We start from the raw sequence: 13918 nt of genomic DNA, 5'->3' as shown, positions 1-13918 counted from the left end.
TCCCTCCTCTGTGCAGGGACAGGTACAAAAGACAGCCATCTTGAGCACGCAGCCTTTTCACTCCAGTGTCTGCTGCTCATCAGCACAGCTCCTCCTCAGTTGTGGTACAATCACATTCCCCTATACAGAGACCCTTAGGGGTGCACTGACGTCCTGAGCAGACAACCCAGGACCACTTCCTCCTGTCCAAATTATTTAATTAGTTACATCTGAAAAACACTGCTGTGAAAGATAATAGTTCACTGGTTTTATGGATTATGCACGTTTTTGATAGCTATTATCAGCCTTCCGCAATAAGTAAAAACAATGATATGATTTTTTTCAATGCATTAGGATATTCATAGACTGATTTCTTTCCTCAGATTCTTGCTGAAAGGTGACGCTGATGTCAGCAGCGACAAGCAGCCCTGAGAGTTAAGTGCAGGGATGCGAGATGCCCTGCAGACTGGATCAGCACAGGTCTGGGTGGGCTGCTCGGTTCAGTAGAGAGGGGGCACCGCCTAGGTGTGAATGGCACCAGTCCGTAGACTTGCAGCTTGAGTGGAGGAGCAAGGGAAGACAAAGGAAGTCACGCCCGGTCTCCTCAGAGGCACTCTGTCTTTGCTGCCCCTCTGGACATCAGTCTCCCAGCTTCCAGGGCAGGTGCTGCAGCCTCCCAGTGCAGACCGCTCTGCTTCCAGGAGCCTGTGCAGTGAGCGCCAGGTCTTCCGCGTTGGGCTGAGCCGTCGGCTCTCCAGCACGCAGCCCGTCAGTATCGGTCCACAGCTGACGTGTTCGGCAGCCCTGCAAGCCCATGGGATGATAATCAATCCGTCACTCTACCGAGCCCTGACTGACCCCACCCCCGGTGGGACTCAAGACGCAAAATAAAATCAGGCCCATGACACTCACAGCACCTCACTGCTGACTGACAGGGAATGTCCTAGAGGCACTGTGGACATTGTTCAGAGATTATTTGCAGGGAGATAACAAAAAATTTTGTTTTCTTAGAGCCAAATGAAGGAAATAGGAAGAAAACAAATTTGGAAATGGAAGTTGCCAAATAGAAAACCTGCCTGTGCTGAATGCTTGCAAAACTGCAGAAACTCAAAGGTCCAGAGCTGCAAGAACGCAGGAGAGTGTGTGCAAGAGTGACAGATTCTGGATCTCCGATGTCCTTGAGTAGAGCTATCTCCTCGCCAGGCAAAGCAGGGTGGGAGGAAACCACAGCTGACATCTGTGGGCCAACAGACACCACAGAGCACAGCCTGGGTCAGATGTGTCCGCCAAACACAGACTGAGAGAAATGGTGGCCTGCAGGTTGAGTGGACTCCAGCAGAATGTACTGGAGACCTCGGACGGGAGATCAGTGACTGAGCGGTCCCACAGAGAGGACTGCACCTGCGCCAGGGAAGAGGAAGTCAGGAGCCCAAACTCAAGACCACGTGGAGGAAAATCTGCTTCCTCTCCTCCTGTGCACCCCAGGCACCATCACTGGGTCAGCAGAAGCAGCAGGATGACTTGCAGTGAGACCTGTGAGGGATGCACATCTGAGCCACTCAGTTAGGGCTGGAGGTTTTTATTTAGATCACACTGGAGCTTTAATAAGTAAAATGGTGCTGTTAATACCTGCAAGGCCTTGAGAGCCTGTGAGAATCACTGGAGGGGAAAAGCTCTCCCGGATTGTTTCTATGCAGAAATAGTAAAAGGAACAGGATGAGGACAGGATGCTGCCTCTTTGAGGTTGGACTCTTCAGGAAGGCACAGCCCAGTAGCAACTGAGGCTCCCCATCTGTGAGCGAGAACTTGCCTTCCACAAGCATTATCACACGTGTTCTCTCTCCATGCCTTTCTGCCCCGCGGTGACACCAAGTCATGGAACTTTCTCATTTCACAGGAGAAAGTTACGTGGAAAGCCGTTCTCCATTGTGAAACAAGCAAACAAACAAACACTATGTACTTTCTGTGTGTATGGAAACAGATGTTGAAAATGTCAAAATTGCCTTTCGAGTTAACTATGAATAGAAAGAAGAAAAGGACTTTTCCATCCAATACTGCAGCATTATTCTCACAGAATAAACTTTCCAGCATGGGAAGAGGCTGGAATCTCATTTTGCAGGGTGAAGTGGGGCATGGAAGGAATCCGTGTACCACACAGGAAAGCATGGAAAGAGTTTCTTGATGTGGCCGATGTTAGCAATCAAAATAAGCTCTCGGGTGATTTGTGTGATGGGGGAACGCAGCTGCCCGTCCTGCCAACAGCCGGGAAAGGTAGGCAGCTGTTTCCGGGGAAGAGCCACGACAATGGGCATGCTGTTCTGCAGAGAGGGGATTAGCTGACGATGCCCCGGTGGCGTGGAGGACCACCCACAGCCCAATTCATTCGGAACCAGTGCCTCGTGTGTGCGCCGTGAAGCTTAACAAAGGGAAGTAATCTCCTGGAGGGATACACTACTCTCACGGGATCATGTTAAATGGAGCAGCACCGCCATGTGCTAGCCCTGGCCTGGAAAGACAGCTTCGAAAGCATTCTCCAAAGTGTTTGAAAAGATGCTCTTCTATTACTTCAAGATCACAGACTTGTGCTCTTCTCTCCCTAGTGGTGCACTCCGAGTAAGGCTCAGTGGACAGCGCTCCGAGCCCAGGCCCAGCTTCTCCATTGCCCGGCCAGCCTGTTTTTTAAAAAAATTTAAATTCTGAATATAAAGATAGAGAAATAATAATGCCTGAAAGAAAGCAGGCCAGGCTCTGGCTTGCTCTGCGCTTGTGCACAGCATTTCCAGAGCTTTTCTCTCCACAGGAAAATGTTCAAACTCCTTCAGAGAAGATTTCCAGTCTGGCCCGTCCCGGTGCTCTCCCGACTGTTTCCTTCCTCAGTGTCGCCGTGTTCTCACTCCTGCTGCTTACTGCCAGCAGCATCTTCGCCTGTGGTGAGAGCCTTTCCCTCCGCACACTTCCAGGTGCCTTGGAGACGACTCCCTCTCTAAAGACCCCTTCACACCTCTTTTCTAGGTAAACGTCGCAAATCCTGCACCATTATGCTTTTACCAATTCTTATAATAGTTCAATCGCATTGCATCACAAAAGCTAGGTTATAGGTGCATTTCGGTTCTGCGGGTTTGGATTTCTTTGAAGACAGGTATTTGCCATGTGCAGTCTTTAGTGTTGGGGCACAATATGCTACTTGTTTAGTATTTATCGGACAGTGAGTAAACTTCCTTTGCTTTCATGAAAACGGCTGCTCTGTGAATAATTTTCATGCTGATTCAACCACAAGGTGCTGCTTCTCATTCTGCAGCCCTCCTGCCTCTGCCTCAATGACTGGTGAGACAAAGCGGAACACGGCCCTGTCACTCCACTGATGGCATCAATAAAAAGTGGACAGTCCAGCTGGCATGCACTTGCCAAAGCTCTTCTTGCCCATCGGCAAGTCTCCCCAAAGCAATGTCAGAGGGAGGAAGGGAGGGAGGGAGGACAGAAAGGAGAAAGAGAATAACTCAATACCTATGGAGAGATACAGAGTCTTGTGGGTGCTGTTGTTACATTGCTGTACTGTGAGACTAGCACAAGCTGTGGTTAGACAGTACAAAAGCATGTCATCACTGGACCCTGGTGGGCTTCAGGAACACAAAACATCTGGGAGGGTCTCCACTGACAAGCAGGCCAGTGGTGAGCTGCGCTGGTCTGGAGGGGCCAGGCGGTCCTGACCACTTGGCGAGCGGGAGACGGGGCCTGTACACGAGGCCCGGATTCAGCACATTCATCGAGCATGTGCGTGACTTCCTTTCAGCAGTCAGAACAATAAATAGAAATCATGGCTGCTAATTTTGAAAAAAAAAAATGCTACTTCTGTCTGTGGAAATTCTTTTTGGTGTGTTTTCTGTTAGAGACTCGTGAAAATACCTACAGCTCCAATCCCCTGCACAGGAAATGTGTAGGTCTGTCCTCACCTGCAGGCCTTCTTAAGGCAGCAGGCACCACAGCTGCTCAGTCATCCTGGGAAGCTGTCTAACCCATTTCACCCCTTCAGACTAGTTCAGTGGGGCATGTGGCACTCACACAACCTGAGCACAGGAGGCTGAGGCAGGGCAAGCAGCCTAGGAAAGCAGGGTTGAGGCCAGCTTGGGCGACTCAGCAGGACCTCCCTCAAATATGTGCAGTCCTGGTGTCCCCAAAGTCTCTCTTGCTATACTGAAATGGAATTTTGATGGTGTGCCAAACTTCGGCCAAATGAAACCCAGGGTTTGGAAGTAGTTCACAGCTTGTTTCATGAAAGGTATGCAGTAAAATGTTATTGGCAATGCAATACTTTATCGGGGCCTATTTTTAATCTGTCATTCTTCAAGAATGCACTTACTGGTAATTTCACCAGGCACCGAAAGGTAATTTTTCAAATGTGCTATTAAGGACAATTACACCCAGTATTTATAGATTCAGGAAGGAATCTTGGACACGCGGCCCTCAGTTAGTCTGGCCAGCCGCGCCTTCCATGCCAAGCCGTCTCTTCTGGGCCTGTACATTGGGGCCGGCTTCACACTTCGTCAGCAACCATGTTGGCCGTGCTTTTTAGCTTTTACCAGGAGGGACCACTAGGAACCATGGTGTTCCTTATGCTTTAAATAATCACAACTATTTTCATGGCACATAAGAAAAGTACAGTTTGGTGGATGGGTGGATGGAAATTTGATATTAATCAGTTCACAGGAATCTGTGCCAAGAAATATTTGCCAGTTGAAGGGAATTTGCAGGAGGATGAAGTATGACATATAGTGATAAAATTTATATTACAATCATATATATTTAACCCAGTGCACACTTTCAGGTGTCTTTTTCTGGTTAAAAGTAATAAAATCTTGCCACCACCTCCCAAAATATTTTGATAGAGATTTATTGCAATTTATTAAATTCTATGTTTTTTTAATAAAATCAGCTAAGTTTTATTCTCCTATATATTTTTTGAGCATTTTGTTACATGAAGTACAAAATGTGTGCCTAGGTCTCCCAAGCTCCTTTTGAATTAATAAAAATAATGTATATAAAGTTTTTATATTTTATATAATGGAAGTAATTCTACACCCAAAAGGCAAACATTTCTGAATAGTATGTTTTAGAGAGAAGAGTGGGCTAGCTCATATTTCCAAGCAAATTAAATATTTTCGATTAGGCATTCAGCAGAACTCTTTCAACAATTTGGCAGAATTGAAAAGCTTACTGAAGCTTACATCCCTTCAGAATGGGACTTGTTACCCTGTCTGCTGGAAAGCTGCTAAGTTTGGATTTGGGGAAGAGAGTATGTGGAATATTCATTGAGTGTATTCTCAAAACTGACTACGTACATAGTGTGATCAAAACATGAGATTAACTTTTAAAAATTCATTATGGTGAAAGACATGCTGTCATTAATCCCCCTCAAACACGCTTACCCCATTATTCTTGAAACAAATTATGGAAGTCTTCTTTTGTGAGCATCTTTAGTTGTGCCATTTTAGCTGCCTGGATTTTTTTAAATCAATTCAAAATATTTGCTCTTTCTGGTCTTTTCTGACATTGGAAAGAGCAGGAAGTCCCATGGTGTCAGATCCGTAGAACCAGGAAGATGTTTTCGTTCACCGTATGATTTATCAGACCTTGTACAGACAACCCTGAAAGAGGGCTCTCAGAACTCTTCAGAGAGTGGCAAGATGATTATTTGACATTCACCTCAACTATGCCGCACTTCAAATATACTTATTATCTAAAGTCAGGAGGAATACTTTGAGGGCAATTAATGACAGTGTGTCTTTTACTGTAATTTTTTAGTTTAAGCATTTATTAAACTTTTGCATCACACCAATATACCAAGCATCACTAAAACCATAATGTTTTCTGTGCTTTGATGTTCCACGCCATCACTCACTGACATTGCCGATAATTACTAGTAACCACTACTACCTAGGTTTTCTCCTTGCTGGTCAACAGGTTAATTGCTCATCTCCCAATAAGGAATTTTTATATTAGAAAGGTTCATGGCAATAACTGTGGAGCTCAGGAAGAATGCACAGAGGCAAAGCCTCAAAGGGACAGCAACAGGATGGGTCCTCGGCCTTGGGAACCTCCAAGAGTAGTATTTTGCTACGGAAATGGATGCCAGCCTCTTAAAATCACAACTAAAGGCTACGGTATGTGACTGTTTCATAACATCAAAGAACAGAATTAATAAAATTCAATTAATTACCAATGTTAATGAGGAAAGATTGCATTAGAAATGGGAAGTTGGTGTTCTCTTACCTAGGGTCTTGTTTAGTTGTCTATTTAGTGCAGGTCTGACTATTTTGCTTCCCCACAATAAGGACTTACTTTTTTGTATTGTAGTTTCCACTTGTGCCAGACAATAAATATTAAATAATTTAATATGCAGACAATAAAACCTTTGGTTCTCAGGATCTAAAATGTGTACTGTATGTAAGAGTTTTCTGAGCTTGTAATAAAAACTATAATTATCCTTTGCATAGATAATTGCAAAGAGCTTTCCACTTTATGAAAGGCAAAGGCATAATTTCTAACATGATCACTCCAAGTCCAAAGTTAATAACGATCACAGCTTTGTCAAAAGAATTTTGTAATCGTGAGATACGAATGTGCTTTATATTCTACTGTGCTATATCTGGATTTCTACTTTACTCTCAGAGGCTCTGTAGAAGTTGAAAATATTCATTCTTTCCTTCCTTTATTATTACTCTCTTTCCCAAAAGAAAACTTGTATGAATTTTAATGTACAAAAAGAACCGCCTTTATGAAGAAATACCCTATTGAGAAAGCAGCTGTGTGTGTACAACAGCTTACTTTCCCATCACTGCGAGGCAGAAGGACACCCTGCCGTATGCGCCACTGGACCCGCCACACTGTGGTGAATGCACACAGAGCAGTGAGCGGTGCACATCACTCTGCTGCGCTCACGCTCTAGACCTCAGCATCTTCCCACACGTACTTCTCTCGGCGATGGTTTTCAGCAGTGATTAGCCGGTATGTTCTCTACTCAGTTAAGCATTTTCTTCGATTTCTATTTTTCATGTCTGGGCAACTAAACTTGCCTGGCCGACATGTGGAATTTACAATCAAAGCTATACAAATGAGCTCTTTCAGTGAACATTAATGAACGACAGTGAAATCCAAGAAGTACAAAAATATGTCTCATTTTTTCTTTCTCAGAAAACTAAGTACCTACATTTAATGTGATACTTCTTCTGTCATAATTGAAATAAATGCCCAGACAATAATGATCTCCAGACAGAAAGATCAGGGCTGAAAGAAGTAACTCTGACACATAGGGCTTCCAGGCTGCAGTGTGAGTTGAACACATTACTAGCTGGGCAGGGCTCACGTTCCAGTTTCATGTCATGGAGAACCCGTGACTTGCTTCAGCTTTAGTAGTTATGAAATCCTTTCAGTCTTCTCGACCATTCACAACAGAAAGGCCAAAAAGTTCTTTAATCGGGCACCAGAATATATTCATAATAGAGATAAAATGTGTAATATTGAATCAATACAAACATGAGTTCATACACATGATTAAAAACTATATTAATGAAATATGAAAAGGGCTATAGAAACCCCAGACAGACTCAGCCGTCTGATCTTTGATGAAGAGGCCAAGATCATGTGCTGGAGGAAAGACAGTGTCTTCAGGAAATTTTGCTGGGAAACCGGATACCCACAGGCGGATGACTACAGCAATTACAATCTTAACAGAGAAACAGGCCTAAGGGGTACAGGTCCAGGTAGCAGGGGAAAGCTGCTGGGGCGTCTTGCTCTGGAGGGTCGTTGGGAACACAGGCAGGAGCCTGGTTTCCAGTGTCTGCAAAGAAAGAGCCAGAATTTGAATTCTGTTCAGAATGACCCAGAAAGCCAGCGGGGAATGCTGACAAATCGCACACTGGCAGGTCACCTTCCATCGTGCACAGATCCGGCTCAGCCACTCTTACCTCGCCCCTCGAGCTCCCCACCCACCAGACCCTCGTGCAGCTCACAGGGTGACATCCAAGACGACAGGGAGCTGGGCACACACACAAGATATGAGGTTTGGGACCGTGAAAAAGGCAGGCAGGATCTGGAGAGGTGCAAAGGCCTGATGCACAGTACCTTTTAGTGGCCTTGGGCTACAAAACTACAAGAAAAAAACCCTACTTCTCTTCTTATGACAAAAGACATTTAAGGTAGAGTGGAGGCACAAAAAGCCCTGAAAAGCGAGGAAGTCTTCCCAGAGGGAAATCCAGCAGCAGGAAACCCAAATTCCACGCAGAATCAGTGCCCAAATCTGTGCCTCGGCTCTGAACTGCAGGAGTGAGGGACTGACTGCTAAGTACCCACCTCAACTGGGCTATGTTTATAGCTTGAGTTTGCTCGAATTAATTTATTGCCAACGTCAAACCTTGAGCTCCATTGGCAGGAATGAAATAGAATCCAGAGGCTTTATAGTAAAGCACTTCATGTCTCAGATATAATTTAAAATTGCTTAGCATGTGAAAAATTTAAATGTGTCCCAGTATCAAAAGAAACAACTCAGATGTTAGGATTGAGTAAATAAGACTTTAATGTGGCTATTTCATTATACTAAGAAAGCAAATTGTTCTTCTAGAAATAAAAAAGATATGAAATCCCTGTGCAAAATGGAAATTATATAAAAAAACCAAATGTATTCTGGAACTAAAGAGTCACACGTATCTTCTGCACAAGTATAATATGCTACAGGAAACATCAATTAAATGAAAAGAAAAAGATATGTCTGATAGTAATTGTGTGTGTGTGGCTAACGATGCACTAAACTAAAGTCAGCTTGCGGAAAGGAAAGGGTTGCCGGAGCCAGCACAGACAGGATGTAGCTGGAACAGGTCAGGTTGGAGAGGCCGGACTAACAGCAACAAGGAAGCAGCAAGTAACTAGGTGGACATGTGAGTCTGGAGATCAGGGAAGGGCTAGCTGAGGATCTCATTTTAAAATTATCCACATACGTAAAGTAGTTTAAACCCAAAAGACTGCAAAGCATCACCTAGACAGGTGCACTAGTCAGCATTCCTATCTCAGCAACCCACAGCTGAAAGGAGGAGGGATTAACTTGGCTCACGGTTTCTGAGGATTCAGTCCAAGGCAGTAACATCAAGGAGGAAGCCATGGCAGAGCAAAGATGCTGAGTTCGTGCCAGCGGGAAGCAGAGCAGGGGGTCTGAGGCAGACAGGAAGTGGTGAAGGACTATATGTAGACCCTGGCTTCACCTCCACAGAGCCCAGACACTTAGAATGTGTGTATCTAATCCCCTGGGCTGCTCCCATGCCAATGGAGTTGACAGTCCACCTTAAGATCGTAGGGAGGAATGGGAATAAAGTTCAAAAAAAGTTAAAGGGAGTGAAGACTTGATCCTGCAGTCTTTGGAGGACGAGGATGAGAATGAGGAACCAGGAAAGGACACGAAGGCAGAGCAAGCCGAGCCCTGTGAGGAGAACGGCGAACAGCTCAGAAGAGCGTCAGGAGGATGGGGGACAAAAGTCCTCAACGTCATAGCCAGTGAACCTCACTTCCCCACCTGTGAAGGTGAGGACCTTTTCATCTTTATTAAGTTTATTGGTACATTTTAGGCATACAGTATGGCTGCACTCATCCTCGGGATCTTGTCCCTTTCCATGACTTATCGTGTTTCAATTTTTCCCCATTCCCCAGCCCTCCCCATATCCCCTCCACCCTTCCCTGTTTACAAAGACTTTGTTTCCATGTTTTTCCTTTTCACATATTTTTTCTTTTCCACTTATCCCTCTCTCCTACTCCTCCCACTTCCCCTACTCATTTAGACCTTTCATTCCAACTACACAATATCAATTATACATTTTTATCCTGATTTACACTTTTAGTTTTTCACACCAGAGAAACTATTTGGTATTTACACACGTGTGTCCTATTTATTTCACATAAGACTATGGCCTCAATGTACAGCCACTTAGCTATAAATCTCTCTAGTTTCTCATTCTTTATGGCTGAATAGTACTCAACTTTATAAGAAAACATACATCTTCTTTATCCAGTCTCCAGTAGATGGGCAATTGGGCTGTCTCCAAATTTTAGCTATTACAAGCTCTGCTGCTATAAACATGAATAATCATATATCACTGTGGTATGAATCTTTCAATTCTTTTTGGAAGATACCTAGCAGGGGGATAGCTGGGTCACATGGGACTTCTAATCCTAGTTGCTTGAGGTATCTCCATATTAATTTCCATGGTGGTTGCACCAGTCTGCATTCCCACCATCAGTGAAGTAGGGTGAGGATTTCAGTGCTAAGAAATCTATGATTATGGTAAGAATAAGTTAAATGAAATCACACAGTAGAATCTATGCCTTTTAAGTAGATACAACTAGACTTCAAAGTTAAGAAATTGGGTTGAATTTAGATGAAAAATCAATTAAGTTGACAAATTAATGGAATCAACAGGCTCCAACATTTCAAAGTTTTAACTTCTTATTTGAAAATAATTTAAAAATTATATGAAGTTGCAAGTCACAGTATTATAAAGAACAATTAAACAATCTTTACTCAGAGTAGTTTATTTTTCAAATTATAAACCATTTACTATATAATATTCTGTGTGTATGTGTTTTAAATTCTGCTCAAGCTTTTAAAACTGCATATATGTCTTATTTGATATGCTCTTTTGTTGAGACAGGGCCTCCCTATGTGGCCCAGGCTGGCCTTGAACTCTTGGTGATTCCTCTGCCTCAGGATCTCAAGTGGTGTGTGTTACCATGCCCAGCAAGTTCATATGCTCACTCTAAGAACTGATAAAGACAGACACTGAAAGAAAACCACTTTATAGATGTTTAAAAGAAATGTCTTAAACAAAACCTTAAATGTCAGTTTGCATCTGACCAGAAGTATAAAAATTTGGGTGACCTGATTTTGCTGGGGTAATAAAAACAGAATTTCTTCTGCCATAGCACTTATTTTCTGTAAATGTCTTTTTTTAGCAAAGTGTGAAAAAAAAAAAAAGACAAGTTATGTGTTATATGGCTTAAGAAATGCTATTTACTAGGGCTTCGTAAGTCAGCTATGTCAGTAGAAATCTAGAATTCTATAAATTTTAAAACATAATAAAAGTATTTTTGGATTCATATTTTAATAATAATTTTGGCAACATAATCTTACTCAACAATTAAATACACTGTCAAATATATCTTTTCTTACCATTTCTGGCAGTAATATTACATTATCATAAATTTTATTATTTGGACCATTTTCTATACTGAATTCACTTTGAAATCTTAATGAATTGATTTTTCTGAAGTGTGCATGCACATTTACACATACAGGTACGTGTAACACCTACAAATGAACTGAAGAAGTGGAAATTTCAGTTATGAGTTTATTAAAAATCTTAACTTTCCTGAGAAGTGTTTCAGATTTTTGTTCCTCCGAATATATCTTCAGTCCCTGCATTTTAATCAAAGAATAATATACCATATCAAATTGTGCAAAACAAAATTTCATAAGTAAGTCCTATAAATAATTCCACATCTCAGTCAAATTCTACTCCCCAGAGCCCACCTCTCACAGGGAATTCATACAATTATTTAAAGGAAATGTCAGTTAAAGATGACTACATTATCCAAAAGCAAAAAGTTAAAGCAATTTTCTCCAACTGTGTGGGATAAAGTGGCTGGCTAAATCGTATGTCTATATTTAGCTCAGTTGAAATCTTATGCGTTTTCCCAGGAACAGGTACCGCAGGAGCTGCCTCCAGTCTGGTGTGACTATGTCTGGCCCTGGGCGCTGGGTGGGTCCTGCTGACCACAGCCTGGGAGCGGCTCCACACCCCACTGTCCCCTGCCTTTTATCTGTGTTTCCCACCGGCCTCCATCTGAATTTCACCACCCTCACATTTAGAAGCGTGACAGCTATTATTTTGTTCATAATTTAAAATCTAATTATACCATTAAATTGATTTGTGCTCAAGAAAAATGCTTCAAATATGAAAATCAGTACATGTAAAATCTCAAAGTCAATTCAGCATATTTCCATCGCACTTATAAAATTCTCTTTTAAGAAATACAGTGGCCAAACTCTACATGCTGCTAGCATTGCACTGCTGGCTGAAAGGTAAAATAATGATTTGAAAAATCAGAGGAGATTTCATTGTAATGTATAATTCTTCAAAAATATCAGTCTGGAAGAATATATTTTATTTTGTAAAGCATAATTCATGTTTCTTCAAGTTACATTCAAAAAGTTACATTCCTGGGAGTTTACAAACTTTTAAATGACTGGAAAACATTTTAAAATACCGTTGAATGGCAAAAAAGAGTTTTCTGGCTTTGCCACAGAAGTGGAGGGGGAATCACTGCTTTTCCAATCAAACTAAATGGCGCAGCAGGGATAACATTTCAGGCAAGAGGCTTTATCTGAAGGAACAGGCCCCTGGTCAGAGCACAGCGATAAATCAGCCCACAGTGCTCCCAGCGCCAGCCTGGCTAGGCCACCCGAGGAAAGGAAACCAACCCATCACAGGCAGCCGTGGGGACTTGGTCACCCGGTGAAGGTGTGAGGGCACACTGTATCTCTTTTTTTCTAAAGCTTTTTAAAAATTGTTTTTTCTCAGCGGCTTTCAACAAAGGACTTAAAGTTTATCCCAACACACAGTATTATTTGCTTTTAAATATTTGAAAATCATTGTTTTTAATATAAGTGATTGGCAGCAGAAATCCTCATCCTCTGACTAGTTTTTCCAACAGAAACAAAGGATCTGCTAATAGGAAATGTAATCCCAGAAAATCTTTTGGCTTGACGGAAAACAAATCATGCCATGTGTATTTATATACTACAAGTGAAAGTTAAAATTCAGGAAGTTAGTCAATGAATTCCCTGCATCATTCTCCAGGGGAGGTATTCTTTCAATTACTGGATAATTTATTGGACTTTATGTTCATGTGGCCAAGGGAAAAAAATGAGGAAATAAAATTAAACTTTCATCAGTTTGAGAGTGTCTTTTGTGAAAATTAAAAGATATAGCTAAATTTATAGCCGTTTCTCATTATAAAGGTGAAAATGACCCATTTACATTTAAAATATCATAATGAATATTTACTTTAAATTAAGGATCATTATGAGACCTGTCCAGGTTTTACCTTCCACTGATTTATCATTGACCATTAGCAAGCTTTTGGTGACTGTGGGAAAGGTGTGACCATGGCTCAGAACCCTGGCAACACCCTCTGTGTGCATGCAGGGGGACAGGCACCTTCCTCTGACCTCCTCACCTGTTGGGGACAGACCCACAAGTCCACCCAGCCTCGTTCCTGACCCAAGTTCTTGTGGGGTCGTGTACAATTTAACTGAAGAGGTGTTAGATTTCTAGGGTGAAGTAAATTTCAACAGAGACTCAAACACATTGTTTATCGATCAACACTCTGAAAAAAGAGATAGAAGAGGATATAAGAAAATGGAAAGGCATCTCTTGTTCCTGGGTAGGAAAAAATCGACATAGTGAAAATGGCCATATTTCCAAACTGCCATACAGATTCAATGCAATCCCTATAGAAATCCCAATACTATATTTCATCAAACTAGAGAAAACAATCCAAAAATTTATTTGGAATCAGAAGAGACCTAGAATAGCAAAAGCCTTTCTAGGCAACAGAGACATGGCAGGGGGTATCACAATTCCCAAATTGAAACTATACTACAAAGCCACTGTGAGAAAAACAGCATGGTACTGGCAAAGAAACAGATGGAGGATCAGTGGAACAGATTAGAAGATACAGAAACAACTCCTAACATACTGAGCTACCTAATCTTTGACAGAGGAGCCAACCATCCTCTCTGGAGGAAGATAGCCTCTTTAATAAATAGTGTTGGAAAAACTGGATTTCAACTTGTTAAAGATTAAAACTAGACCCTTATCTTTCACCATGCATTAAACTA

Source organism: Fukomys damarensis, unplaced genomic scaffold (genome assembly GCF_012274545.1).
Source record: "Fukomys damarensis isolate Sample0158 unplaced genomic scaffold, DMR_v1.0_HiC HiC_scaffold_4, whole genome shotgun sequence".
NCBI classification, from domain to species: domain Eukaryota; kingdom Metazoa; phylum Chordata; class Mammalia; order Rodentia; family Bathyergidae; genus Fukomys; species Fukomys damarensis.
This window is presented reverse-complemented; position numbering follows the sequence as displayed.